This window comes from Carettochelys insculpta, chromosome 5 (genome assembly GCF_033958435.1).
Source record: "Carettochelys insculpta isolate YL-2023 chromosome 5, ASM3395843v1, whole genome shotgun sequence".
Taxonomy (NCBI): Eukaryota; Metazoa; Chordata; order Testudines; family Carettochelyidae; genus Carettochelys; species Carettochelys insculpta.
In genome coordinates this window covers 9824421-9851706 of record NC_134141.1, presented here as the reverse complement: position 1 = coordinate 9851706, position 27286 = coordinate 9824421, and the positions used below count along the sequence as shown (strand labels likewise).

General features: G+C 43.8%; 1 long non-coding RNA gene across 3 annotated transcripts in view; it reads left to right on the top strand.

Moving 5' to 3' along the window:
* The window catches only part of LOC142013359 (uncharacterized), an 80843-nt gene that overhangs the window by 46493 nt on the left and 7064 nt on the right, over window positions 1-27286 (top strand). For all 3 annotated transcript variants that reach the window (XR_012645616.1, XR_012645615.1, XR_012645617.1), the window contains 2 exons: window positions 17556-17657; window positions 19720-19932. This is a non-coding gene — a long non-coding RNA (uncharacterized LOC142013359). The remainder of the gene's footprint in view (window positions 1-17555; window positions 17658-19719; window positions 19933-27286) is intronic.

The window sequence follows — 27286 nt, the reverse complement described above, 5'->3', positions numbered from 1 at the left end:
ACCAATACATGCTGTCTAAAGGATAAATGTAGCAAAATGTCTAAATGAAACACTAGGTTTCCCACCAAAGTTTAAAATGCACAGTTTTATTAGAGAAAGGCCTTCGCAATCAGTAACTTTATGAAGTTTGGTGTTATTTAAAATCATCCTTTGAATTAAAATTAACAAAACAAAGAAAAAGAAATGGAAACATTGGTTAAAGACCTTTAAATCCTTTTGTAAGCCATATGGTAGGAGCTTAGTTTTTTTTTTTCCATATTGAATGTATTGGACAATGAAATTTGTGTCTCTGGAAGATAGCAGAATGTAGGCGAAACGATAGTAATAAATTTAAATATCCATTAACACAGCAGGTAGATTTGTGAGTTAATTAAGATAGGACTAATGAAAAAGTCTTGAAGCAGTTTAAGCAGAGAAAAAAAACAGACTTGTAAATAACCTCAAATCCCAAATAGAAATGTATCCCCTTAAAAGAGAGGCAATGCATAAGAATCATAGAAGCCTAGGGCTGCAAGAGATCTCAGGAGGTTGTTGAGTCCAGCCCCCCACCCAAAGCAAGAGCAACCATAAGTAAGTCATCCCAGCCAGCCTTTGTCAAACTGGGACTTAAAAGCCTCTAGGGATGGTAACACATTCCAGTGCTTCATCCCACTTCTACTGAAAAAGTTTCTCCTAATATCCAGCTCTCGAAGCTTCCATCCCTTCTGACCCCTACCCTCATCACATGCTCCTTCCCTCCTCCTCATGTCCCCTCTGTACAGGCTGGGAGGAGCACACTCTGTAGTCCTGAGCAATGAGCTTTTAATGATATAATTCATGGGTCCCTTCACTTAGTCCTTTAATCAGGGCATAATGTCTTAGAGCAGGAAATATTTTTTTCTCTGACACCATTATATCATTCTTATCACAACCAAACATATCTGTTGAAAAATACATGTTGTGAAGCTTAGAAGTTAATTATGTGTGTAACTGTCACCTCCATGTTGCCAAGAATATAGTTGGTGGATTTCAGTGGTCACCTTAGAAAACCATAAAGGTCTAGCTGTATCAACAGAGAAATATTTCCCATTAATACTTATTGCATGGACAGTCTCACACTTGTCAATAGCATCCTGGATAAACCAGCACATTGGAATGAGTCCCACCGAGCCTGCAGCCAATAGGATAGTTGTTGGAAGGGAGTACTGAGTTTATAAATACTGGGGCACACAGCAGTAAAGGTTGACGACTGATACTTGCAGCAAACTCTACACAACAGCATACTCAGGGTATGTCTTCACCACCCAGAAGATTGACCTGGTCAGTGTCGATTTTCCAGGGTTTGATTTCATGTGCCTAGAGGGATGTACAAAATTGAGTTCTCTGGAGTTGACAGTCAACTCCAGTATGCCTCAATATCATAAGGAGCAAGGGAATTCGATGGGAGAATTCCTCTTGTTGACCACCGTCTGTGAGGACGGCCAGCTAAGCTGATTGTAGATAAGTTGATTCCAGCTTTGCAACTGCCATAGCTGGAATTGTATATCTACAATCAGCTTTAAGCTCTACTGTAGACCTGGCCTCAGCCCTTTCATCAGAATAAACAGCGCTCCCCTTTCCTGTGATAACCTGCCAAGTAAACACAAGTACTAACAAAACCCCAGTGAATGAACCTAAGTACTAAAGTTCTAGTTAAACAGAAGAGAAAAATATCCCTTAGCTACTGCTCTGGCAATATTGATTTCATCTAAGACCCTAGAAAATGGTAAGCAGTCCCCACTAAAGCAATTCTACTTAGCTGCTGAGCTGTGGTCTCAGTTCTCACTACTGGATAGGCAGCACATGGATCACTCCTTACTCAGGTGACCATTCATCCCATTTTTGGCTGGGACAGACCCATATTCAGGCATTGAGAAGATGTCCCAACTTATTTTAACAATGATCTAATTATCTCTTATTCATGCTGCTGAGCTGCCCTTCCCAGAGCTCAGAGCAGCTGCAGGTGGCTAGAGAGCACATGTAGCATGTATTGGCTGGATAGGTGTGCAGGCAGCAGGAGAGGGAACCAGCAGGGGTTGTGCCATAGGTAACTCAGGGTATGCTGTGTGGGGGGCGGTGACAATGTATGTCCCCTACATTCCTTTTTGCTGCTCCTCCAGCCAGGGAGACCCTCCCCCCCAAGGCAGGGCTTGCAGCCTTTTTCCTGGCTCCCTGCAGCTCAGGGAAGCCAGGAACAGCACCTGTGGGACTGCAGCCCTGATCCCAGCTCCCTGCAGCATGGGGCTGCAATCCAGTGCTCAGTGCAACAAGGCATGGGGCAGCCAGGGAGTGCCCCACAGGGTGGTAGCTCCCACAGGACAAACTCCCCTGGAGCTTGGGAGCTCCTCTGCAGTATGACAGCCCCTGTTGCCAGTGGTTCTGGGCAGCCAGGGAGCTCCCCTGCAGCAGGGAGGCAGCCAGTTCCCAGGAACCCCAGTGTAGAACAGCTGAGGTGGTCTTTAGTGTGGAGGAGCCCCCCCCGCCTCCTCCCTGGGGTACTAAGCCCACTGTGCCCCATTGATTGGGGCAGCCAGGGAGTCCCCATTGCTTGGGGCAACGCCCCACACCCCGCAGCCATCCCCCTTCTCTGCTGGACTGAATTCCTGGTGCCCCATGGCTGGCAAGCCAACCCACAGCAGGGAGGACCCCCTGCAGTCTGCAGCTTTCTTCCCAGGAGTATCCTGCCACCACTGGGAAGCTGCGGCCGCTATGCCCAGGACCACCACTGCAAGGCAGGAGACCCCTGTGTCCAGTGCCCCACTGTGGGGAAACATCTGGGAGTGGCAGGGCTTAAGCCTGTATTTCCCATGTGCTCCCTGTGGAGGAGAAGCCTTTGGAGCCCATGGGGTAGAGTCAGGGTCAGATTAACCTTCACTGGGTCTGGTGCCCAAACTTTTATGTGGGCCTTTAGCAGGGGAATGGAGTATGGCACAGGACTGACAGACAGCCCTTCTAAAGACCAATGACCATGTACTTGTAAATATATATTTTTAATTTTTTGACCTATTATGTTACAAAAATGTATTCAGTCTTTTTAATGGATATTCAGTAAACAGTATCATTTTGAACATTTGTACTCTATAGGTCTGATTGGTTTCCACTGAACTCGCTGACGTCCAAGCAATTTTACCAGGTGTCCAGTATTTGGCATAGGGAAATAAGGTCACCCTACTCTCAAAAGACACACACATAAGGCCTGGGAGAAAGTGATTATCCAGAATTTTGATCACAAGCATCCAAAAATCCATTTCTCTAGGACCATTATCTAACACTTGGATTATATTTACATTTTAGGGAAAGGTAACCCAGCACTTAAGCACATGCCTAACTTGAAGCATGTTAGCAGTGTCATTGACTTCCAGATCATGTTTAAAGTTAAGCAGGTATTCAAGTAGGCTTCATTGGATCATGGCCATGATTATTATGGTGCACAGCTTTGAAAGGTGACCATTTGTATATATGAATAATATAACAGCCTAAAATCTGAGATGGTCACTTAGCTAAATTGTTATTTGAGTACCAATATGGAAGAGGAGAATCCTTTGCATGTTTTGGGAACTGGAATGTTTGCCACTCCAATTATCTCTAAAAGACATTTTTTGCATCGGGTTTGATTGGTAGTCATGAGGGGTGTTTTAGGAGATCAGTGGCAAGGTGAAAAGCAGAATTAAATGCAGATTAAATGGAGGAGATTGTAAATTGACATATGAGCAGTTTAAATTCGTACAAGTATTGAACGATCTTTAATTTTCACCCCAGGTCTTATATCAAGGCCCTGGCTGGGATGACTTAGTCGGGGTTGATCTTGCTTGAAGTAGGGGGCTGGACTAGATGACCTCCTGAGGTCCCTTCCGGCCCTATGATTCTATCACTCTATCGTGCGTGGGGAAGACATATGATTCTGCTTCAGAGCTGTATTCTGAAATATACCGTAGAGTGGGTAGATTTTTTTTGGCGTATGGTCTGACCAAATAGAAAATAAGTGTAATATTTTGGTTAAAAGTTTTTCAGTGTGACACTTTGTGTTCCATTGCAGCAAACAAGCAAAACTTTTTTACATCAATAGACTTAACTTGAGAGAATTTTTTATTTAAAATCCTAGTAGAATAATCTGCTGCTGGAGACCTCTTTGTAGTACTAATTATGTTAGCAGGTGCTGAGCTTTGGAGAGATATTATTATTATTATTATTATTATTATTATTATTGACATTTAACCTGATACAATTTTTAAAGTATTTTTTGGAAAACCAAGATAGGTTGAAATATGCCTGTGATCCTCCCTCTATCTCTTGTGTATGCACAGAGTAACATATGGCATCAGTCATAGGGACAGATGGATTAACAGCTCATCTAGGGCTGCAAAAACATGAACAGTGAAGAATAAAAGCCATGAGTATAATGGTAATTTTGCCACCATTATTACTAATTGTCTATGAATAGATCTATCTAACTAATAAACACACCCGCCAAGCACATTTAATTACAAGCAGGGATTCAAAGCCATGTGAGGAAAATCTAGTTTAAAAGAAATTATCAAATGATTCATTTCATTTTGAAATTCTACCCCTAATTACCTCTTCCATGATTGAGCCTGCCCTCCAAGCAGTGACTGATTTTCTGCTGCAAGTTCAATTTACATAATGTTTCAAATACTAATTAGCAAAAGTGGATTAATACTAAAGGTTGTATATTTTTTCTGAACACCCATGGGATCCTTAATCTCAGGACATGTCCAAAGCATTATTAGCTTTCTCTTTTCAATTGTTACTAATTGCAAAAGTGTTGGATTAAAACAAATACCGTTGCTGGAGTCACCACTCAGGCATCAAGGGATTTTATTAACTGATTAATAAAAATAAACAAATATTGGAAAGTAAGAAATTATGGCAACCAAATCCTTTCTGACACTTTTTTTCTCCGTGTTTTTCATCTGTCAGAACATTGCCATTCATTCTGCCCTTGGGAAAATAGCAACCCTCTTTTCAATTAAGAATCAAAGATGGGAAAATAATGACACCAAAAATGACACACAACAACAGCAACAAACAACTCTACAAATATTTAACTGGGTGAAAAAGTAAATTCATATTTTGTACATTTGCAATCCTTTTGCATTACTTTTTCAAGACAATTCTAGTAAATATTCACAAAATGAGTATGTTTTAATTGACTATGACAGACTATTTGCAGAAAAGGAATTTTAAACTTCGCACAAGTCTTGTCTGCAGAATTCTGATTCTATAGTTGCATACATCCGATACCAGAAATGAAACAATATCAAGGGACTTGCTGGGCCAATCTGCAGATGGTATAAGTCAACATAATTCCAATTTCCATAGAGTCCTAGGCTACATCTAGACTGGAGAGGTTTGTTGACAAAAACCATGGCATATATGGGGATATATGTGACAAAAATGAGAGATAAGAGGCTATCGACAAGGGGGATTTTTGTTGACAGCACCCCACCTAAATTGGCTTGTTTTATGACAACAGAAGCCTCTGCTGAGACAGTGATCATATAAGCATGTGCAAATGAGGTGTGCACTTTGTAAATTAGCACCTCATTTGCATTGTTGAGTACCCTCATTTGTATGACCCTGGTAGCAGCAGCACACCCCTATTTTTCCTTCTGCCTATTACCTGGCTGGCTGGAAGTATTACACAATTAAAAGTACGCAACTGTTCCTTGTATTTGGCAACAAGCTGAGGGAATAATAGCAGAATTGGAGGGGATTCTTCCCCTATTGACGCTCTCCACTGGTGTCAAAAAATCCCCTTTCCCCTGCTACCTGCTGCATTCAGTTAATATGACTTGCAACATATCTCAGTTCTAGAATGATGTTCTTCTGTCCTCCAAGGCTTTGAGTCTGTCAAAGGATCTCCGTAGGATGATCTTTTTGTTATAGGACAGGATGGGGAGCTGGGAAAGGGAAGGGGATCTCAGAGGTACCATATCCAGAACTTTGAATTTTTGACTCTACTGTCATTTTCAGTGGTGAGGGCAGGGCAGGGGAGAAGACCAGCAATCGTGTCTTCAGTATAGTACATAAGAGGCAAAAAGGGCTGGGTGTGTAGATGAAAACACTGAGCTGGAACTCAAGCCAAAAGATAGACTCTGCCTTAGATTTTCTGTGCTGTGTGATGGTGTAGACCATGGGTCTTTCTACACCCCAACCCAGCAAGAGGAGCAGAAGAGAGGGCCCTCTAGCAGGATAGAGTGGTTGTCTTTGTGGCAGCCAGTTAGGATCCAGCAGGCCAGTATAAAAGAAGCTGCTGGGCTAGGGTCTGGGAGTTCCTCACAGGAGCTTTACCTTGGTAGGTCCATGGCCTGAATGGGAGACCAGCAGCACTATGGACAGCTCTGTGTGGGAGTTGAACATAGACCTTGACAAGACCCAGGCCCTGTGGCCAAAGACTAGCCACAAGCCTAATACAGAAGCTGACAGCACCCTGGACAGGGCAAGTCAGAGCCCGCCCTTAGAAACTTGAAGACAACCAAACAAGACGTTATGCTGTACCCGTGGCCGCAGAGGGGTGCTCATGACTGGGTGGACCCCATTACACTAGGGTTTGCAACTCCTGTATTTTGACTGACCCTTGCAACATTTGATATTTCACTTAAAGCCCTGGCTTCTGGGGACAAGTAATACACAAGAATCACAAATATCATTAACATTTTTTGCTGTCATAGGTGCACAGAAGAGATGTGGCCTGAGTGCATGCTGACAGCTCAAGACCTAGAGGGCAACAACAAAGACTCCATTGCCTTTAAAAATGCCTGGGTTTTATTTGGTCAGTGCCGGGGGAGGCGATCTGACTTCTGATTTTGTAATGACTTGGCCTGGCAATTGTTCTATAGTTGTACAATTGAAATAATACAACTACCTTTCTTCTATGTTTTGTCTAGCTTAGACTGTATTCTTGTGGTAATATACATATTTTTATAGCCAGATGGTACCATTAGTCTAGTCTGAACGTCAGCATAGCACAGACGAGAGACTGTCACACAGTTACCCATGCACTGCAGCCAGTAACGTGACTTATTAGGTTTGTCCAGTCCCTAGCAAAATGGGGCAGTTACTAAAAGTGCCCAAGTACTGTAAGTCACTGGTTCCTAAACCGTGGTTTGGGAGCACAAGTTGTCTGGAAGCTCTTAGTTTTGAGAACTGAACAGGAACAGGCAAAGCTTATGATGGTGGCTGGTGGGTTTAGGACAGAATCTGTTTTAAGAAGTGAGCCTGTCTCTAAGGTAGCTGGAAGATCAATATCCTAATACTTTTTATGCCTGAGATGTATTTCTTTCCCGAACTCCTTTATCTTGTCATCTCCTGTCAAAAGTAGGCTCCTTGGATGAACAAAAACATTGGGTGGTTGTTTTTTAGCACAGCTATTTTATCAGTGGGTTGTTCTCCATAAACCATTGATATTTCCAGCTACCGAAGAGTATATGAGTGGTTGGATTTTGTGGGACTGGATTTTATTTTTCTTATATAGGAATATTGCTCTGGTGCCTGTACATGGAATAATTACTTTTTTTCCCTGCTGTGGCCTCCTTAAACAAAAATCACAGTATCTGTGACTGGAGAATATTGTGATTGACATGTTTTTATAGTGTCAGCTCTGTGAAACAGTGACAGAGACAAGGTCACACCACCAGCCTCCTCTGTGTCACATTCCTCTGAGCTATTATTTTCAATGAAGGAAACAACCAAGAGTCCCTTTGCCTGCCAGCAGCTAGTTTTCATTGTCTATAGTTAGACCAACACACACACATTGATATAAGGGTTCACTAAAATTATGAATCTTGTGAAAAATTAAATTGATTTCCCAGGGTTCTGAAAAGCCTTAGAATTCTTCGAGCAATATCTCTCTGATGCCAGTGGTGATGAATTAACATGTAGGTAACACAGGGCTTTTCTGCCTCGGGAATCCCCCTACCCTTCTTCCTTGGCCTCTGATGAGGCATGAAAGGTAGCAAGCCTGCATGCATTCATGTAGGAATATAAGTTGCAGATGAAAGAGGACAAGCAAGAGTGGAGAGTGGAAGATGCTGTTTTATAGTCTACTAAGGCTTGCAGTGAGGAAGGGTTTGATTGCTAACTAGGATAGATTAAACTGTGGGCTCATGCCTGATTTGAAGACTTACAAAGAAACATAGAATCCTAGGGCTGGAAGGGACCTCATGAAGTCATCAAGTCCAGTTCCCTGCCTAAAGCAGGACCAACCCTAACTAACTTATCCCACCCATAACTATGTCAAGCTGGGACTTAAAAACCTCTAGAGATGACGATTCCACCACCTCTCTTGGGTCGTGTCTACACTTGGGCAAAGTTTTAAAATGACCGTGCTAATGGCCAAATCAGAGAGTACTAATGAGGTGCTGAAATGAATATTCATCACCTCGTTAGCACGCTGCTGGTGGCAGCACTTAAGATGTGCCAAGTTTCGCTCACACATGGCTCATCTACATGGGGGTCCTTTTTGAAAGTAATAGGACTAAGGGGATTTCGATATTTGCAGGGTCCTTTCAAAAAGGACCCCCCCGCCTTAGACGAGCCGAATATGAGTGAAACGTGGCACTTTCGAAGTGCCGCGGTCGACACCATGCTAATGAGGCACTGAATATTCATTCATTAGCACGGCCATTTTGAAGTTTTCCCCTAGTGTAGACATAGTGTTGGTACTGCATTCCAGTGTTTCAACACCCTCCTGGTGCAATAGTTTTCCCAATATCCAAAGTAAACCTCTTTCTCTTTAACTTCAGACCATTGCTTCTTGTCCTGCCAGCTGTCACCATTGAGCACAGTCTTTCTCCATCCTCTTTAGCGCCCCCTCCCCCTTTTGGGAAGTTGAAGGCTGCTATCAAATCACCCCCTCAGTCCTCTCTTCTGCAAACTAAATAAGCCCAAATCTCTCAGCCTCTCCTCAGAGGTCATCTGTTCTCCAGCCCCCTAGTAATTTTTGTTGCCCTTCGTTAAACCCTCTCCAATCATCCACATACTTTCTCTACTGGAGGGCCCAGAACTGGATGCAATACTCCAGATATGGCCTCACCAGAGCCAAGTAGAGGGGAATAATAACTTCTCTAGAGCTGCTGGAAATGCTTCTGCTAATGCACCCCAATATGTCATTAGCCTTTGTGGATACAAGGGCACAGTGTTAATTCATGTCCAGCTTCTCATCCACTGTAATCCCCAGGTCCTTTTCTGCTGCACTGCTACTAAGCCAGTCGGTCCCCAGCCTGTAACAGTGCTTGGGATTCTTCCGTCCTAAGTGCAGGACTCTGCATTTTTTGTTGACCCTCATCTAATTTCTTTTGGCCCAACCCTACATGTGAATGACATGATATTTTTGTGACTTCCTCGTACACAGAGTGTGCCAAACGCTGTGGGGCCAGCAGCCATTGAGGGCCTGGGGTCAATATGTGGGGGGCAGTCAGAAGGGGTGAGCCTTAGGGCAGTCACCCTGCCCCGCTTCATGCTCCCTGAGAGCTGCATGAAGAGTGGCAGCACAGTGCTCCACAGCATTTCAGAGGGACCCAGATCTCCAGCCACCACTACTTTAGCAGCGGCTGCAGCCGGAGCTCAGGGCTCCTTGGAAATGTTGGGCCCAGCAACTTCCCCATTTGCCCTCCTCCCTCCCCACCTCCCATCAGCTGACCTGACCTGAAGGAGAAGATTACTGGGATGAGGGTCTTCCTACTCCTTCACTAACTCAGGCCCACAAGTGCTAGCCTTCTCTAGCTTCCTCCTTGAGTTAGGCTGGGAGAACAAGGGTGGGGGGGCGGGGCTGTGTTGGAAGCCTCCTGCCTGCACCTCAGGAAATAGAAGCATGTTTGCCTTCCACCACTAGCATGGCCAATCCAGTAATATATACTTCAGACCCTACATTTTTTCTGCCTCCTCCCCTCAAGACCATGCCACCTACCCTGTCCATCCTTCTTCCCTCCCTTGTCCCACCACCCAGGATCACGTTCCCCTGTGGAACGAGGAGCTGCAGTGACCTGCCGCATGCAGAAGGTGGCCCAGGCTTAGAAGAAGGTGGCACAGGTGATGAACTGTTGCCCGCCTGCCCTCAGTACCCAGTATCAGTATTTCTGACTAGACATTGTGAGGTCTCCTTTTGGCCTGGACTTTCCATTTGAAAATTGGACATCTGTCTGGTACCTGAGCAAAGGACTCAGCTCCCCAGGAGACCATCACCACTATCTCCTACATACAGAAGACTCTGGTGGTTCCCTCACCCAAAGAGAGGACCCTGTGGGGAGAAGTGAGGCAGAGCTTATCACAGTCCACTCCAGGAAAAAGGCTCTTGGGATAAGGACCTTGCCCCCACCAGACTAAGTATGATGTTGTAATGGGGCAGGGATGCAATAAGGGCTGGCACTCAGGCCAGTGCTTTGTGGAATGGGGCTGAAGGGACCTCACAGGAGGTTCTGAATAGGGATCCAGATTCACTTCAGCTACTGCTGACCGGTGGGTGTTGGGATGGGGAAGGAAATGGACTGTCCCAAAGAAGATGGTCATGTACTGTTAAATAGCTTTAATATCTGCTGGAGCGCTTCAGGCTGGGTTGTACTTTAAAAAATGAACTCATTTTTCCAGCTTCAGTGCTGATCCTCCATTGAAAGACAGTATGATAGGAGTCAGGGTTAGTGTTTCCTAGTAGATAGAGCACTGGCGTGTCACATGGAAGACCTGGAGTCTGATTGTGCAGCACCTGGTGCAAGCTCTTAGACACATCACCTTCTCACCGTTTCTGTGCCTCAGTTTCATCCCCTCAATAATGAGGGTACTGATTGTGACCTTTTAAAAGACCTTTGAGATATATTGCTGAAAACTACTAGAAATAATTATTAGGGCTGGCCCAGACATGAGCTTTCAGTGCCTGTAACATTAATTAATTACTAGATCATTTATTTCTACCACAAATCACCCTTTCCATGTAAAAAATTGGAGCTAGGAAGAAAACCAAGCATTAAATACATTTTCCTTTGTTTTTTCAAAGAATCATAGAATCCTAGTGCTGGAAAAGACAGGCCACCAGCAAGTCCAGCCCCCTGCCCAAAGCAGGATCAACCCTAGCTAAACCATATCAGTTAGGGCTGTGTCAAGCCTGGTCTTAAAAGCATCTAGGGATGGAGATTCCCTAACCTTTCGAGGTAACACATTTCAGTGCTTCACCACCCTCTTAGTGAAATAGATTTTCCTAATATCCAGCCTAGACCTCTCCCGCTGTAACTTGAGACAGTTGCTCCTTGTTCTGCCCTGAACAGTTTCTCTCTCTCTCTCTCTCTCCAGCCTCTTTAGAACCCCTCACACCCACTTTAGGAAGCCAAAGGCAAAAGTAAGTTACTGAAAAATAATTGCTGTTTAGAACACTGATTCAGTTTTAAGTCATTTGGGCAAAACTGATAATGACCCTTGTTCCTCGCTGTTAGCAATGGTTTGAGCACCTCTTTTATCTCCAGAGTGACCCAGACAGATCCCAAACCAGCTGAAATGCAGTTGTCAGAGAGGCTTATAATTATTCTGCTTTTCTGTTCATGTACAGACTGTTTATGATAGCTGAGGCTGTGAGAGGCCCAGCATGTTTATAATAGTTTTCTATGCAAAGGCTAGTGTCTCTAAAAGGCTGTGTGAATGGGGGTGCATGCCACAGTTATTACATGACCTCCAGAGTAGAACCAGTCTGGGGCCAGGAATGCCTGGGAAGGTAAAGGATTGAATTGCGGAAATCAATTCTTTCTGTGCATTGCAGACAATTGATTTGTGGAAGCCAGCTCTGCAGAAACAATGGTGGAGCAGGGATATAATGCACAGGACAGCCATAACCAATTGCACAAACTCAATCATCCTCGCTATGCTGTGCACCTCCACTTCTCTGAAGCCATACCCCCACCTCACACCTTCATCCCTCCCCCCATTGCTTGCTGTCCCACACCCTCACTGTCTCTGGGCTGGGGCAGGTGGTTAGGATGCGGAGTGTGAACTCTGGGAGGGAGCTTCGTTGTAGGGAGTGGGCTCCAACCTGGGGCAGGGGATTGGGGTGCAGACTCTTAGATGGTATTTGTCTTCAGGGTCACTGTGTTTTTGGTGTGGGGCAAGTTCTGGGAGGGAGTTTGGGTGCCATGTGCAGGCTTTTGGCTGGGGTTTGGATGCAGGAGGGGGTTTCCTCCACACTGCTTCTGTAAGCAGCAGGAACATATCTGCAGACCCTAGGAAGTGGGGTCATCAGAAAGTGGCTCTGACCAATGGGGGATGCCGAGTTGGTGCTGAGGGGCAGAGCATGGAGCAACCTCCCTCCCCACTGCCAGGTCTGCAGGGATGTGCCAGATGCTTGCGAGAGTGTTGTGTGGCCAGGGCATACAGAAAGCCTTTCTTCACCCTGCTGTGCTTTTTTTAGTTCTTAAAATCTCTTGTCTTCAGTAGTCTCTGGGCGATAGGATGTGATTTCACAAGACTCCCAGCAAAACCAGCAGGGTTACTGGCCCTAACAGGGCCCATGGATACTGGGAGGCATATGGGGAATAATCATTGTAGCAGTGAAGATAAGGCTGCTTGTTTTATGTCTGTTGTTCTTGCAGGGTATAGCTCAGCTTTTAGCTGGTTGAACTAGGCAGTGGGGAGCTTGTATAACTGCCCAAAGATCAGCTTGAACCTGGGGCCTCTGGAGTTAGTGTAGGCACCCTTACAGCTTGAGCTGAATGGGGGCTGATTCTCAGCATGGGCTGTAGAAGACATCTGTTCTTTCTCTGTGACGTGTTCTAGGTACCACTACATGGGACAGTTACCCACACATAGGTGCATGGGTTACATACTTCCCCTAGCTGAGGACATGCACCCTGAGATTCAGAGACCCAATTGAAATCCCAGACAAGCCCTCAGTTGTAACTGCCCACAGGTAAACGTGAACCTGGAACTTCCGAAACTTAGTACAGGTGCTTGTACAGCTTGGGCTCGTCCTTTGGAGAAGATTGTTTTGTGTGTACTAAACAGGTAGTCCCCAGACTTCCTTCTCAAAGCATATTCTGTTTTATCTGAGTGTCTGCCTGCAGCTAAGAGGTTTCTTGGTGTATTTGGGGAGTGGGAGAGGATGGTTACTGGCTTTTTACACAAAGAAAGCCCATAAAGATATTCATCCCCTTTACCACAGAAAGAGAGAATTTGACAGTGGATGCTCCTCCCAGGTAACAATTGTTTGCATGGGGCTTAATAAAAGCACTTTTGTTTATTATTAAGTACAAAAATCAAGATTTAAGTGGTTGCAAGTGAGAACAGATCACAGTAAGTTATTAAGCCGAAATAAACAAAATGTCAGCTAATTCAAATCCACTAAGAGATTTGTTACATGCAAGGTATTACCCTAAACAGTTGTTCTTAGTTCAGGACAGAGTTTGCTTTTCTCTGATCTAAGCACAACAGTTTTGCCTTCTCCCTTTCCCTATAGTTCTTTGTTTTGAGGTTTCCTCATGTGTATCTTCTTAGGGTAGGGAGGTAATTTCAAAAGCCATCTTCAGACCAAGACCTGATTGCTTTCCATTCCTTAAATAGACTTTCTCCCCAGGGCAGGAACCCTTTGTTCAGCATCCACATCCCCATGGAAAAATGCCAGATTCAATATAGATTCCAGTATTAGGTGGTATGGTCACATGTCCTTCTAGGGCCAACCACCAGTTGGGCTTACAGGAAAAATATAACTGTTCATGTGTTGTTGGTTTGTGTACTGAGACATTAAGTTCCTAAAGTTTTGCTAATGGCCCGCATAGCACATTTAGAATTAAAACCAGATTCACACTTTACATTCTTAATTTCACATACAAGAATGAAACATGAACAAAAATAAGATATGCAAATTCATCAGATTAAAACTTTTAAAAATTATGTTACATGACCTGTATTGCTTAAAAATAATCTTTGAGTTATGCATATTCACAAGCCGATTTTCCTAAAGAAGGTGGAGGACATAACACATGTTAACCAGCAAGGCAAAACCTAGAGCCTAGTACTGGGGTTTGAATAAAACCTTTGCCAATGTGACTTGAAACCACAACTGGCCTTGTCTTCCCTAGCATTTCAGCACACATTAAAAACACATCTTCCCGTCTCCCTCAAATAGCTATGGCCTAAAGGCACGAGCAGGCAAACACAAACCAAACACAAGCACAAAACTCTTCTCACATTATCAACCAAAATCTTGACGTCAAGCTCATCAACATTCTCCTATAGTGAAGACAGAGAGCCATGCAATAGCTGCACTGCCTCCCATGCTGTCAAAGAAAACTTGCAAGAAAGGAGGACTGCAGCAGAAAAATGCAAAAGTACTCCTTTCACTTTGGAAAAAAAAAGAAACCCAATAAATCATGCATCAATTTACATAGATTGTGTCTCATGAACAAATTCTAAAAGAAAACTTTGCTACTCTTTGTCAAGACTGAAGCTTTTGACTGTGCAGTATTAGGTAGGCAGGTTATTTATAAGACAGTAACTTTTCCATCTGTTCCTCTGCAGCAGCTTGTGTCTATCCCGAGGTCATTAGAGAAAATTAGAAAATAAAAACTGACAGAATCAATATGCAAGCATACCTCATCTTAACTTGGCATAAGTGGAGGTAGACAATCTCCATGTCATAACAGAGTTTGGTAGGTGGCTCACAGCTGCCTGCCTACCCAAACTAACAAACGCCAGCAAAGACCCGTTTTCATATATTAATATTTGCTGAATGACATAGCCTCAAGTGACAACTCCTCTTGGTGAATCAGAGACTTGGCTGTGCACTTGGCATATCTCTGAGCTCTCTGGTTGACTTTTGAGGGTGTTGAATTCCTCTTTGGAAATAAGAAATAAGGGGGAAGAAAAAGGAATGAATTTCTTCTCTTCGAAAGAACTAAAATTACATCCACCAATCAAGCCTTATCTTGTCACAGATGCACCATTTTCAGGGCTCTGTCTCTCTTCCTGACTTGAGAAATGTAGCAAAAGGACTATGTACGTATAGTTAAAAGAGAAACCTTTTCTGTAATAGACATAGGACATTGCAAGTTGATAAGTACAACTACCATGAAGGTTTGGATTAAATCTTATGTGAGAAGTATGTCAGAAATTCCTTAGAAAAGCATCTGTAGCAGAGTGTGAAGATCTTCAAAAGGCTGTCTCAATCTGGGTGACAGGGCAACAAAATGGTTGACAAAATTTAATTTTGATAAATAGCCAGTAAAGCACATTGGAAAACTTAATGCCAAATATAGGTCTGAAAGGACAGAGGTCTAAACTACCTCTTGCCACTTGAGAGACATCTTGGAGTCATTGTGGATAGTTCGCTGAAAACATCCACTTGTTGTGGAGAAGCAGTCAAAAAAAATCTCAAATAAGGTAGATTGGCATGGAAAAGGGGAAAAAGGGCAACAAAAATGATTAGGGTTATGAAGTATTTTGCCCAGCGCTTGTGATGCACTTCATTGGTGGGAGGGATAGCGCAGTGGTTTGAGCATTGGCCTGCTAAACCTAGGGTTGTGAGCCCAGTCCTTGATGGGGCAGTTTAGGGATCTGGGGCCAAAAAAAAAAAGGTGGGGGGGTTGTGCTTGGTCCTGCCAAGAGGGCAGTTGACTGGACTCAATGACCTCCCAAGGTCTCTTCCAGCTCTATGAGACATGTATCACTGTAGAGACAGATATGAAGAAGCCTTCTGTTGCCCTTGCTTTTAACTACTATGCTACAACTGAAAATGACCTGTGTGCTCATCATAGACCTAACTGAAACATTTGTTTTGGGGGCTCTAGCTTATGCAGGTGCACACAGTGCTAGGTAAGCCATTGAGATCCGCCCTGTGTGCGACATGTGGCAAGTGAGCCAAAGCTCATGATGCAGAAGACTTGTGCCGAGATGGTTGGTGCACTACTTCTTTTTAAAAGTCTTTTTTTTTACAGGGCACAGGCCATGTGACCGATGTGGACTACAGGCAAGGCCATCCCAAGGGGGGGCAGGGCTGGGGTAACCCTCTCCAGTGTCCCAGTGTCCCCCTCATGTTGCAACCCCTTCTCCCCTGCTCTGCCCCCCACCCCTATATCCCTTCCCCAACCAGGTGTGCTTTTCCACATAGTAGTAAACAATCTGTTGTGGAGAAGCAGCGCTCAGTGGGCAGGGAGGCTGGAGCATAGTGAACCCGAGCAGCTTCCCGCTGGCGCCACATACATGGTGAGTTGGAGGGTAGGTGACCCCCTTGCTGCTCCTGCCCTACCTCCCTCCACTGCACCCTGCCCCAGGTAATCCACCTCCCCCAAAGCCGACCCTGTAATAGGACAGCTGTTACCAGGCCCTCAAAAGCACAGGCCCTTGGGTGGCCACCTGGCTGGGACGGCTCTGACTGCAGTTTAAGGAGAGCTACATTAGTCAGTTGCATCCAGCATATTGATTACTGGAGACAATCAGGTCTTCTGCAGCTGGAGAGTGAGTTTAGGGTGATACAGGCTCACTGAGATGGATTCTTATGCAAATGACTCCAGTATGGGTTTCTTGATGGGGCCCAGCTAACTGAGGCACCATCATTTGGTGTTCCTTGCTGGGACTATAGTTTGTCATGTGCATTGCTTTGCCTTTAACATTGACTGTCACCTGCCATTTTTTTCCCCAGATTCTCCTAGTTTTCTGAGATCCCTTTTGCAACAATTTGCAGGATGTTTTCAACTTAACTCTCTTGCATGACAGTCTTCAACTTCACCCTTTGCCACCGCACTGTTTCCCCGTCTTTTCAGATCATTTGCAAATATGTTGAACAGCCCTCAGGCCACACGAGATCGGAGCACAATGCTGTGAACACCACTATTTAGGACATAAAGGTCCAGAATAAGCTTTTAATTGGAGTGTCTGGGCTCACCTAACAATCTTTAGTTTATTGACAAGCCTTTGGTTAGCTTGAGCACCTGCCAATGCTTACAGAGGAGCCAACAGAACTGCCGAGACTCTGGGCAAGGGGTATGGATGTGGGGGGGTTTGCACCCCCAGAAGTGGTGGGGTCATAGCCTGAAGGGACAGGCCTTGGCCAACCAGCCCTCATTGCTGCTTGGACCATATGGTACGCCCTTCAGCCAGCAAGCCCATAGCACAGTAGCAGTGGTAGCACCCCTTTTGAGTCACAGGGTGCCAGGGCAGTTGCCTTCTTTGTGCTGTCCCCCTGCCCCATCAGCAGGCCTTTATAATCAGAAACAAATTCTTATGGTGGGAGTTGTTAGCATCCCTGAAACTCATTGCATTCCATCAGCACTGAAACCTCTGACTCCAGTCATCTGCTCTGGTGAGCTCTCCTAGACACTGGCACGTCTCCCTTTAGAAAACCCTAAACATGCCAGACTCTTGTGTTGATGACAGCCAAGTAGCATGGCACGTGCTGCAAGGTTCTACCTCTCTCTCTATATATATATATATTAGGTTTGGCTTTGCTCTTTATTTCAAACATGTTTCTTGTGCTTTGTGGCCCAGTTAATCATTGGTACCATTAATATTTCTAAAGCAGGTCACAATAATGATTTACTCCACTGCAGGAGCTTATACATTACAAAAATTGAGATGCGCTCAACACGCTGCACCTCCGCAACACAGGCAACTGATTTGAAACAATGATGGGGTACCCGCAAACCTTTATGGTAGGTCGATATTTTTTCTTTTATCTGGAACTCAGGGTTTTTTGTCACAGCTGGACCATATTTCCTGGGGATGTTTAAATATTATGATGCAATACAAGAAATAATTTTTAACTAGAAGGGCTGACAGGCTGGAAAATTGCAATAAAAAATGGACACAATCATTTACTGTTGCAGCATAAAGAGCTCAAGTTTTGCTTAAAACAGCTCACCAGGAAAAGGTTACAGTATAAAAAAAAACTTTCTCCCCTATCGTGCATGCATCACTGGCAGTTCCAAGGCACTTCAATGTACTCAACAGAGGCAGCACATTGTCACACAGACAGCAGCTCTCCATGGTGTCTTCTATCCATCTTGCAACATCCCGTTCTCACAGTAGCTGAGCATCTTACATTTGTTCAGTGTATCACTCCTCACAACAACCTGTGAGATAATGATGCGTGGGTGTCTCTCTACAATAGATGTGGAGACATGCACAGAGATACCACAGGTAAAATTTCAACAGTACCATAAATCCAGATCTTACTTTCCTGTCCCTCTTGAAAATGGAACTTAAGACTTATTGGTCTTCGAGTCCATTTACATGCCTAAGTTATTTTTTGAAAATACATCTTAGGCTTTTCAGTTACTTAGGTTCATATATTTAAAGAGAGGCAAGTGTCTAACTCCAGGAAATCCCTTGTGAAGCTTTTACACTATGTGATATGCCCAAAGCCACACAAGGAATGTGAAAGAGCTGAGACTTGAACCCTTGACACCTACATCCAAGGCTACCTCCCAGCTAGCTACCATGCTTCCTCTCTGAAGCACTAACTGCCTAGGGCCCCCCCCGGGGCAGACAGATATTCAGAGGAAGCTGTTTATAGCCCTGCATTTCCACCACAGCAGAGGGCTACAGAGGGAAGTGCTATTGTGTTAAGTCTTCAATGGGCACAAAGAGTCAGGGTTGCATTGTAATTCCACACCCATTCAATGACCAACTAATTTTTCCATACAAAACTGACTGGTGAGTCAGGGAAGCCTAAATTAAATATTATACTGAGTTCTAATTTTTCCAAAGCTCCATAGTCTTGCCTTGCTTTGGCTTTGCATGGTCCTTTTGTGTAATATAGATTCTAGAATCTTTAAAACAGTCTTGTCTTCTCGTGCATTTGTACAATGCCTAGAACGATGAGGCCAAACTGCTAATGATACAAATCAATAGCAGGTATTGGGCCATAGATCGGGCATATTTTCTTTCCTTCATGGGCTAAACCTATGGGACTGGATGACATCAAGCTGAGTTCGCAGAGTTATTAAAATGAACATCTGGGCTCCTGTCCCCACAGAGCCTGCAGTAGGTTTAGTTAATGGGTGAACAATACTTTGAGATGTTCCTGCATAAGGTCCTATAGAATATCCTAAAGTCTCTGGATGTTATTAAATCCTTATTGATACAGTATCACCACTTGTGGCCCATGTTCATCATCTTAGATATGGATGGAATGGTAGCAATGCAAAGAACATTGCAGCTACCTGCACCCACAGGCTCTGATAGCATCCTGTGGGAAAGAGGTGCAATGAAGCTACTTACTACAATCTCAAGTGCCTTGTTTCTTACATAGTTGGGGCCATGCGTAGGCACACCACCACACAAATAGCACAGGGAAGGGATCATACTTCAGAGATGTATAATTATTTGCTGATTTTGCTGATCCATGCCCTCAATGGATTGCTACCTTCTTCTGGATGGGCTGCCACACATGAAAGCCCTTTGACTCTTCCCATTCTTATGCTCAACAGATGCAAGGATGTGGAGAAACACAAGGCCTCCATCACCTATGTACTCCTATGTGTCCGAGCAGAAGGTCTGGGTAATCTACTCAGGAGGAGTAGGTTGTCATTGATTACCAACTTATATAGTCCACTTGACAATTAGGCCTTTATATATCAGCCATGATCAATGTATCAAAATGCAGTTCAATAAATTGCCCACAGTGTCAATACTTTTATGCTTGTTTGGTTTATTTGGGCAGTGAGGAGTGAATTGTTTACATGTGGGACTTTCTGCTTTGTCTTTCTCCAGTTAATCTGCTCTGGTGCCATGAATCTCTCTTCCTTGTCTACTTTAAGAAGACCACACAAAGAGGGCCAAGATGGGCAAAGTGGCCTGGAGGCAAGGAGCCCTGCTGTTGATCTTGGTTCCCACCTCACTGCCTCCAGTGGATGTGTGGGGCAAAGGAGCAGCAATCTGGGAGTCGGGGAGCAAGCAGCAATACCAGCTGCTTCGTGCAGTCAGGTCAGTTTCCCCAGCTGGGTGCAGGAGGGGGGACAGGAACTAGGAGTGATGGGGGTGCAGGGAGTAGGGGGTCAAGAGCATGGGGAACACCATGCTCCATAGGGGGTCAAGGGCACCAAAATGTGGGTTTGCCCATTTACCCTAAAGCTGGCTCTGGCAGTATCTGACCAAACAATCATGCATTTGACCAAAATTAAAAGTATTTATTTAAAGCACAAACTGGGAAAAAGAAAGTGAGTTTGGTTTATGCTTCCTCAAAAACCTTTTCCACTCCTGGCTGAGGTGCTGAAGCTAGGCCTGCTGGGATGCACCCAGGTTCCTCTGATTTGAAGTGGTTTCCCTCATTTACATAATTTATGGTTTTCTTCAGTGACTTTCAGCGCGCGCGCACGCGCGCACACACACACACACTAGTAATATTATTGCAATGCTACTCATCCAAACTGAGTTTTAGTTCATATCAAGTCATTTTCCCATAGGTACTTTGTAGACATCCTTTGATAGAGCTTCTGTGTAATCAGGGAACATTGGCTGGTATTTTATAACATTTATTCCATTTAAGTAATGCTAGCACCCCAGGGAAATACATTGCAAATTATATTTGGAACTGCTTGAGAATGCAGGCAGCCGGTGTTTGAGCACTCTTTGCTGATCAGACATTAAGTGCATGGGAAGCGCCTGCCCTTTGCCAGGCTGTATTCAGTCTATTGCATTAAAAATAAAATGGAACACGATGGCTCCAGGAGCTTAAAAGTGAAAGCAAAAACCAAAAAATGTGAGTTTTCAGCCTGCCAACTCCTCCAACCTTTGACCCAGTGCTAAGTAATGTAAAACAAGACATTAACCTGTTATTAAAACAGATCTTGCCTACGCAATAAAGGAAATTTCCATGTTTCCTTTCATCTGAAGAAAGCTTGCTTACTTGGTCCTAACAAAAGGTCCTGATTCAGTAGGGTTAATAATCACTTATACCATTCTCGAAGTCAATGGAACTGCTCATACAGTTAACAGGCTAGGCCCTGAGTCTGCAAAATACCTAAAGTCAGCTGAATACTAACATGCCATGCAACATCAAAGTGACCATACATTTTAACTGAATTGGTTTGAACTGCATTCATGCCTGTTTCCCTAGTTTCTTTGCTGTGAATATTAAAAATGTAGCAGGGCAAATGATTGTGCAATGCAAATTTCAGGTTGGATAACTAACCAGTGATGGGACAAATTTTAAAAATAACACTCAACCATTCATTTTCAAATTCATGCTCTTTTTTATTAATGGCATAACTACACTGCAGCTAAAGAATCCAGTGTTATATCAAAAGATATATGGAGCCTGATTTTGTTCCTTCTATTTCACCCCATAATGTCCTACTGAAGCTAAAGAGCAATTTGCAATCAGGAAAACAGTTGAATTGTTTAGGGTTAATTATTTTGTCCATACACAAGATGTTGCATGCTAAGTGTAATAATATTTACAGAGTGGTCATGTAGTGGTATACATGGTGGGTTGAGAGGCCTTTGATGGGGTAGAAATGGAATGCTGAGTTTTGCAGAGAAGGGAAGGGTGAAAAATTAACAGATTTGGAAGGAGGAAATGTTACGTTGTAAGGCATCTGTAATAGTTTTACTAGTTATATCTCTGCTCAAAAGGCTAATCATATTATTCAATACCAGCAACAGAAATGTAGCAACTGGAAAATAGGATTCACAAGAAAAGCTAGAGCACGTTACATATATAATCTTTAAAAGCCTTTCCTTTCCACTCTGTAACCTTTTAAAAATTCCTTTGTTGTTTCCTTTTCAATTTACACATTACAAATATGGAACACTGATATATGTGCATTGATGTAGGTTGTAAAATAATACAGGAGTAACGATAAAGGAAGAGCAGCAGCGGAGAACTGGAGTACAGCTGCCAGCCACAATGAGGCTTTAACTTTGATTAATATTTTTGTGACTAGGTCCCCTTTGCCCGGACATGAATGCCTGCTTTGCTTTTCTGTAAACAAGAAGTCATAGGCCATCAATCTCCAACAAAATGGACAAGCTTTACAAGCTCGTGATAGATGTCTGCAAGCTAACAAATCTGTCTTCTGATGCCTTTCATTGAAAATGCACATTAGGGGGTTAAGAAATTAGCCAATAAAACAGTAATCCATGGCTTTGTGCATGCTGTAATCCATGACACTGAGAAGCTAGACTATCATTAAAGATGCATAATGAAATAAAATGAAACAGCAGCAATTTAGAAACCCTTCTGCTCACACGTCTCATATTTTTCTTTGTTTTTTTGCAGTCAGATGTCATAATAATAATAATAATAATAAAGTATGTGAAGAGTTACATGAGTCAGAAGGCTGTCTAACTTTTTAGCATGCCACTGACTTCAGTGAATGACACAGATTTACAGCAATTGAGTATCTAGCCCTAATGACGTTTTCTGCTCCCGCTACATGTTCCTGAGTTGGGCCTTGGCTTTGCTAGGAGAAAGGAACTAGTACATGATAAAGTGCTAATATGACAGTTCTACTTCTAATCTGTTTTAGCCTGGCCACTAACCTCCACAATTTTGTTTATCTCCCAAGCCTTCCACCATTTAAAGAACCAGAGTTAGGAATTTCAACCTCAGGGCACATTTCAGGAGATTTCTCTGAATTTGCTAGTAATTCTCGCTGTTGCCACTACAGGTTGAACCTCTCTAGTCCTGCGCCCTTGGGACCTGACTGGTCTAGAATGAGATAATTTGCCAAACCATAGCAGGTCAATATTGTCTAGCAGCATTACCATCATTTCCACTGCTTACTGAGCTATTTGAAGACGTCTAGGGGTAAATTAGAGCTAACTAGGAGCATAGAACACTGAGAACCAAGACTGGTGTCTGTAAACAAACTTTGTGGGACCATACCCATGATAAGTGGTCATCTGGCTAACTAAACTCATGCTGGATTATGGATGTTGCTGGATATGAGAGTGCTGGATTAGAGAGGTTTGACCTGTACTTGTGGAACTGTTGTGTTACCAACACTAAAAGCTGGGGTAGACACAGGCTCCCTTAGTTGCAGGTGGCCTAAGGGACACAATCTAAGAAGCATTCTGCCTAGTTGAGGTGAGTGTCTCATGCTACTTTCTCAGCAGAACAGGACAGCAAGTGATGTTATTGAAGCTGAAGATAAGGGAGAAAGAATCACATCTCTTATTTCCTGGGAGTAGAAGTAGTTCCGTGTTTGTACTTTGGATCTCTCCCTACAGCTCAATCCCTACCTGGGTTTGGTCTCTTCTTTCTTAGCTGGCTTTGCGTCTCTTCTTCCTTCTTAAAATCTGGCCACTGTGACATGTCTCAAGAGGGGCACCCAAAAATTATGGCACTCAGTTTTGCAACTCTTGGCTGAAAAAAAAAATAAAACAAAATAAAAACAGGAACATACAGCACCTGTAAGCTTTCAGGCATTGTGTTTTGCTTTTTGATTGTGTAGTTGTGTTCTGTGATTGTGTTGTTTCTGCCACTGTGTGGTCCTACTGCACTCTTAAGAATGGGTTTGGTTGCAAAATGACCAAAGTTCAGTCTTTGCTTGATGACACATAAAAAATTGTGATTACATAACTCTCCCTTCTGGCCTTACAATTTGACTTCTTGTGTAACACAGACCAAATAATGTCATGGTTTGAGGATTGCATTTTAACAACCTAGACAGTTACACTTTCTGAGGTCGATAACAATTCCTCTTAGTCTTATTTGAGTTACTGCATTTCCCTAATTTCTAAATAGCATATAATGCAAATAAAATTGGTGTGAAAGTCTCCTTGTCTTCCAGCCAACATCAGACTGAGTTGACAGTAAGAACAAGTAAAAAGAACAGCAAATGACAGAAAACAGAGTAATCTAACCACATTTTTCTCTCATTCCTCATTTTTCCCACCTCATTTTGTACTTAAATTAGAGAGGAACAACAAACATCTGTACTTTGCTAGGAAGGAAGAAATACAAGACCTCCAGCACTGCAAACTCTTTTCTCTTAGAACTGGTCAATCCATAGTACAGGGAACAGTTGCGAAACTCCTCTGGTGCATTCTATCTCACTCCAAGCTGCAACTAGCACAACCGTGCATTTACAAGAGCACCATTGCCTGGAGTCACTTCCTTACTTTGTGATCTTGGAGTGCAGGTATGTGGGTTACATGAGCACTAGGTGGTCTGTATTCAAGCACTTTTAAGGTCAACTGTATTTTTCAATGGTATTTTGCTTTGTTGTGACTCTGACATCCAGGATCAAGCTGTGAGAGAGTAGCAAATGATCCAATTTGATGATCCCCAGTAAATACCATTGGCACAAAACTAACAGATTCCAGGCCCAAAGAAGCCCTTTGTCATCCTATCCCACCAGTGCAATGACAAACGATACAGCTTTTTACGAAGTGCTATATATGAGCAGCCATTGACAGAACAGAAATCACAAATATGTTGTACTTGAAGGGACCTCAATGGGTCCTCCAGTCCAGGCCCCTGAACTGAGGCAGTGCTCAGTAATATCTAGGCCATCCCTGTCTGTTATTTGTCTAATATGTTATTAAAACCTCCAATGACACATTTCACAACCTTTCTAGGTAATTTGTTCCAGGGCTTAACTACGCATGCAGATAGGAAGTTTTTCTTAATGTCTAAACGAAATCTTCCTTGCTGTAATTGAAGCCCATTACTTCTCTTGTCCTCACAGGAGAAGGCGAACAATTTATCACAACAGTTCAACATAACAACCTTTTATGTACTTGAAGACTTATGTCCCCACTCAGTCTTGATGTCTCCAGGCTAATCAAAGCACTCTGTTCCAAGCTTTCTTAATAGCTCTGGTTTCTTAATAGCTCTAGTCAGTGTATCATTTTTGTTGATCTCTTTTGGACTTTCTCCTATTTGTCCACATCTTTCCTGAAGTGTGATGCACAGAACTGGACACAGTATTAAATTTTAATAATTGCCGGAAGCCTGTTCAGAGTCAAAATTCCACCCTGAGCTCCAAAAGTCTGATGCAGAGTCCTGCACCCTTTTATTTTAGGTTGGCTACACTTGGTACAACTGCTCCCTCAGAAGTTAGTCACACCTTTCTCTCGCATATCTCCCATTGAAGACAATGGGTGTTTTTGTCTGACTTTGGATCAATTAAAAAGTGAACAATGTCTTTCAACTTTTGGGCCAATATTTGCAGTTACGCCAATAAATATAATGTAATCAAAGGCACAGGATGAGGGAGGAGGGTCAGGGTGAATTCCCTGAGATCCCACCCCTAAGGAGGGAGCTGGAGTATTAAAAAATATGTGTGAGGGACTGGCTGTTGCTGAAGGCAGATGCTAGAGTTGAGCTGATGGTAAGTTTCACAACCACATACCCCTGTATTCCCTTTGTATTTTGGGGCTTTGACAACACAGCCCCACCATCAAGACTCCAGGGGTGTGCTGGGGAGCTGACAGTCACACCAGTTGGAGGATGCAGCTCCATTCTCCCAGAAGGGGTGAGGCCTCAGGTGGAAGAGGGTGGTGCTGGGGACAGCCAGCCTACAGTTCTGCTTGGCCCATGGTGCGCCGCCTTCCCCTGTCCTCAGCAGAGAATGGAGCGTGCCATGCTGCATCACCCATGACCCCAGGTAGCCCTCAGAGCTGCCCAGAGTATGCTTCAAGGAAGTCCACTCGTGGTTAGAAGGGCTGGGGCACTGCCACTGCTGGAACAGCAGCAGCAGTGAGCCCTGGGCCCTTTTGAAATGCCCAGCCTTGGGCAGTTGTCCCCTTTCCCCGCTCTGTCGGCAGACCTCGGGGTGCAGACTGCAGACAGCACTAGCACGTGGTGCCGTAACTTCCCCACGCAGACATTGTGGGAGAAAACTAAAAGTGCAACTTAACATAGTCCTACTGAAGTCATCATTTTTCTAACTAGGAACATTTTTATTTTAACTGCCCTGCTGACCAGTTTCTCTCCTGCCTGGGTATCCCACAACTCCCAAAACACCTGCCAGCTGCCCCCACCATCGATCCTTTATAAGCATTGTTCTACCTTTACACAAGGGACCAGATACTGTGGGAGCAGCAGTTACTGAATCCTTACCCTGAGATATTTTTAAGGGCCCTGGTTTTCAGGGTTTGGACAATCAACCTTTCCCTCACTGTACTGGGGTACTGTCTATATACTCTGGTATCCCTTTACTTTTTTGACTCAAATCTTCACCAGTGAAACCAATGGGGCCTTTTTTGCTACTGACATCAGTAAATGCTGAATTGGACATTACACTAGTAATCAGAATGATCTTTCCGGAGATAGCCTTCAAATTTTGAGGCGCTCAAATCATTCCCTTAGGTTTTATATACCAACACATTGTATAAAATAGGTCAGATTGTCAGGTGCTCTAAAGCAGCATGGACCAATATGCCAGTTCTCCAGCCTATCATTTGGGATGTTTCTGTTTGTATACACCTTTTGTGGTAGGCAGTTGCCAGTACCCACTGGAATTCCAGGCCAAAGTGGGAGTAAAAGCACAACAGTAAAAACAAGCCCTACAATTAAAATGGAACCTGCAGGCTGATGGAGAGGCCTAGTTGAGCATTACTTATTTCAAACTGAATTCATAAGATTCTCCACAGTGTCACAGATCATATCGCTTCTACAGCACAATGACCTGGAGCAACAAGGTGCAGGGTTCAACCGAGTCCTACAAGAGGGGTCAGGAACCTTTCTGAGGTGGAGTGCTAAAATTTGACCTTTTAGCCTCTATATACGGTCCGAGTGCTGGTGATACCATTTAAAAATCACTTTCTTACAACAGCTTCATGAATAAATACATTAAGATGCAGAGCTTTACCACTTAGGTGGAGGTGGGTAGCATTAGCTGGTCTTTTGTTAAACCATGGGCTTTGAGCAAGCTCCCAGCTGCATGGGGGAGCAGGGATGGGGCTGAGCTCCTGTCTTCTATGCTGACGAAAATTGGCTCACACGCCTCTCTTGGCACCTGTGATGGGGATTGCTGACCTCTTTCCTACAAGGACATCAGAAACCCATTCAATGGAACTAATTTCCCAAGGAAGGTCGTTAATCATCCATTTTCACCAGGCGATCACTCTGTATCTGACTTTTCAGTCCTCATCTTTAACGGAAAAGTGCACAACACTTCCAAAAGAAGAGCCTGGGAGTATAAAGTCATAACTTTGCTAGACACTAATCATCATGGACTGAAAAAAGATGCTCGATTTATGGCTTATCAGAACAATCCATCGTTCATTACCATCCGACCCAGCTGTCCTCCTTCCCTCCTCTCCCCCTACCACTAGAAGGGTGTTAATTGCCCACATCACCTTGAATGGACCTTTGAAATATGTG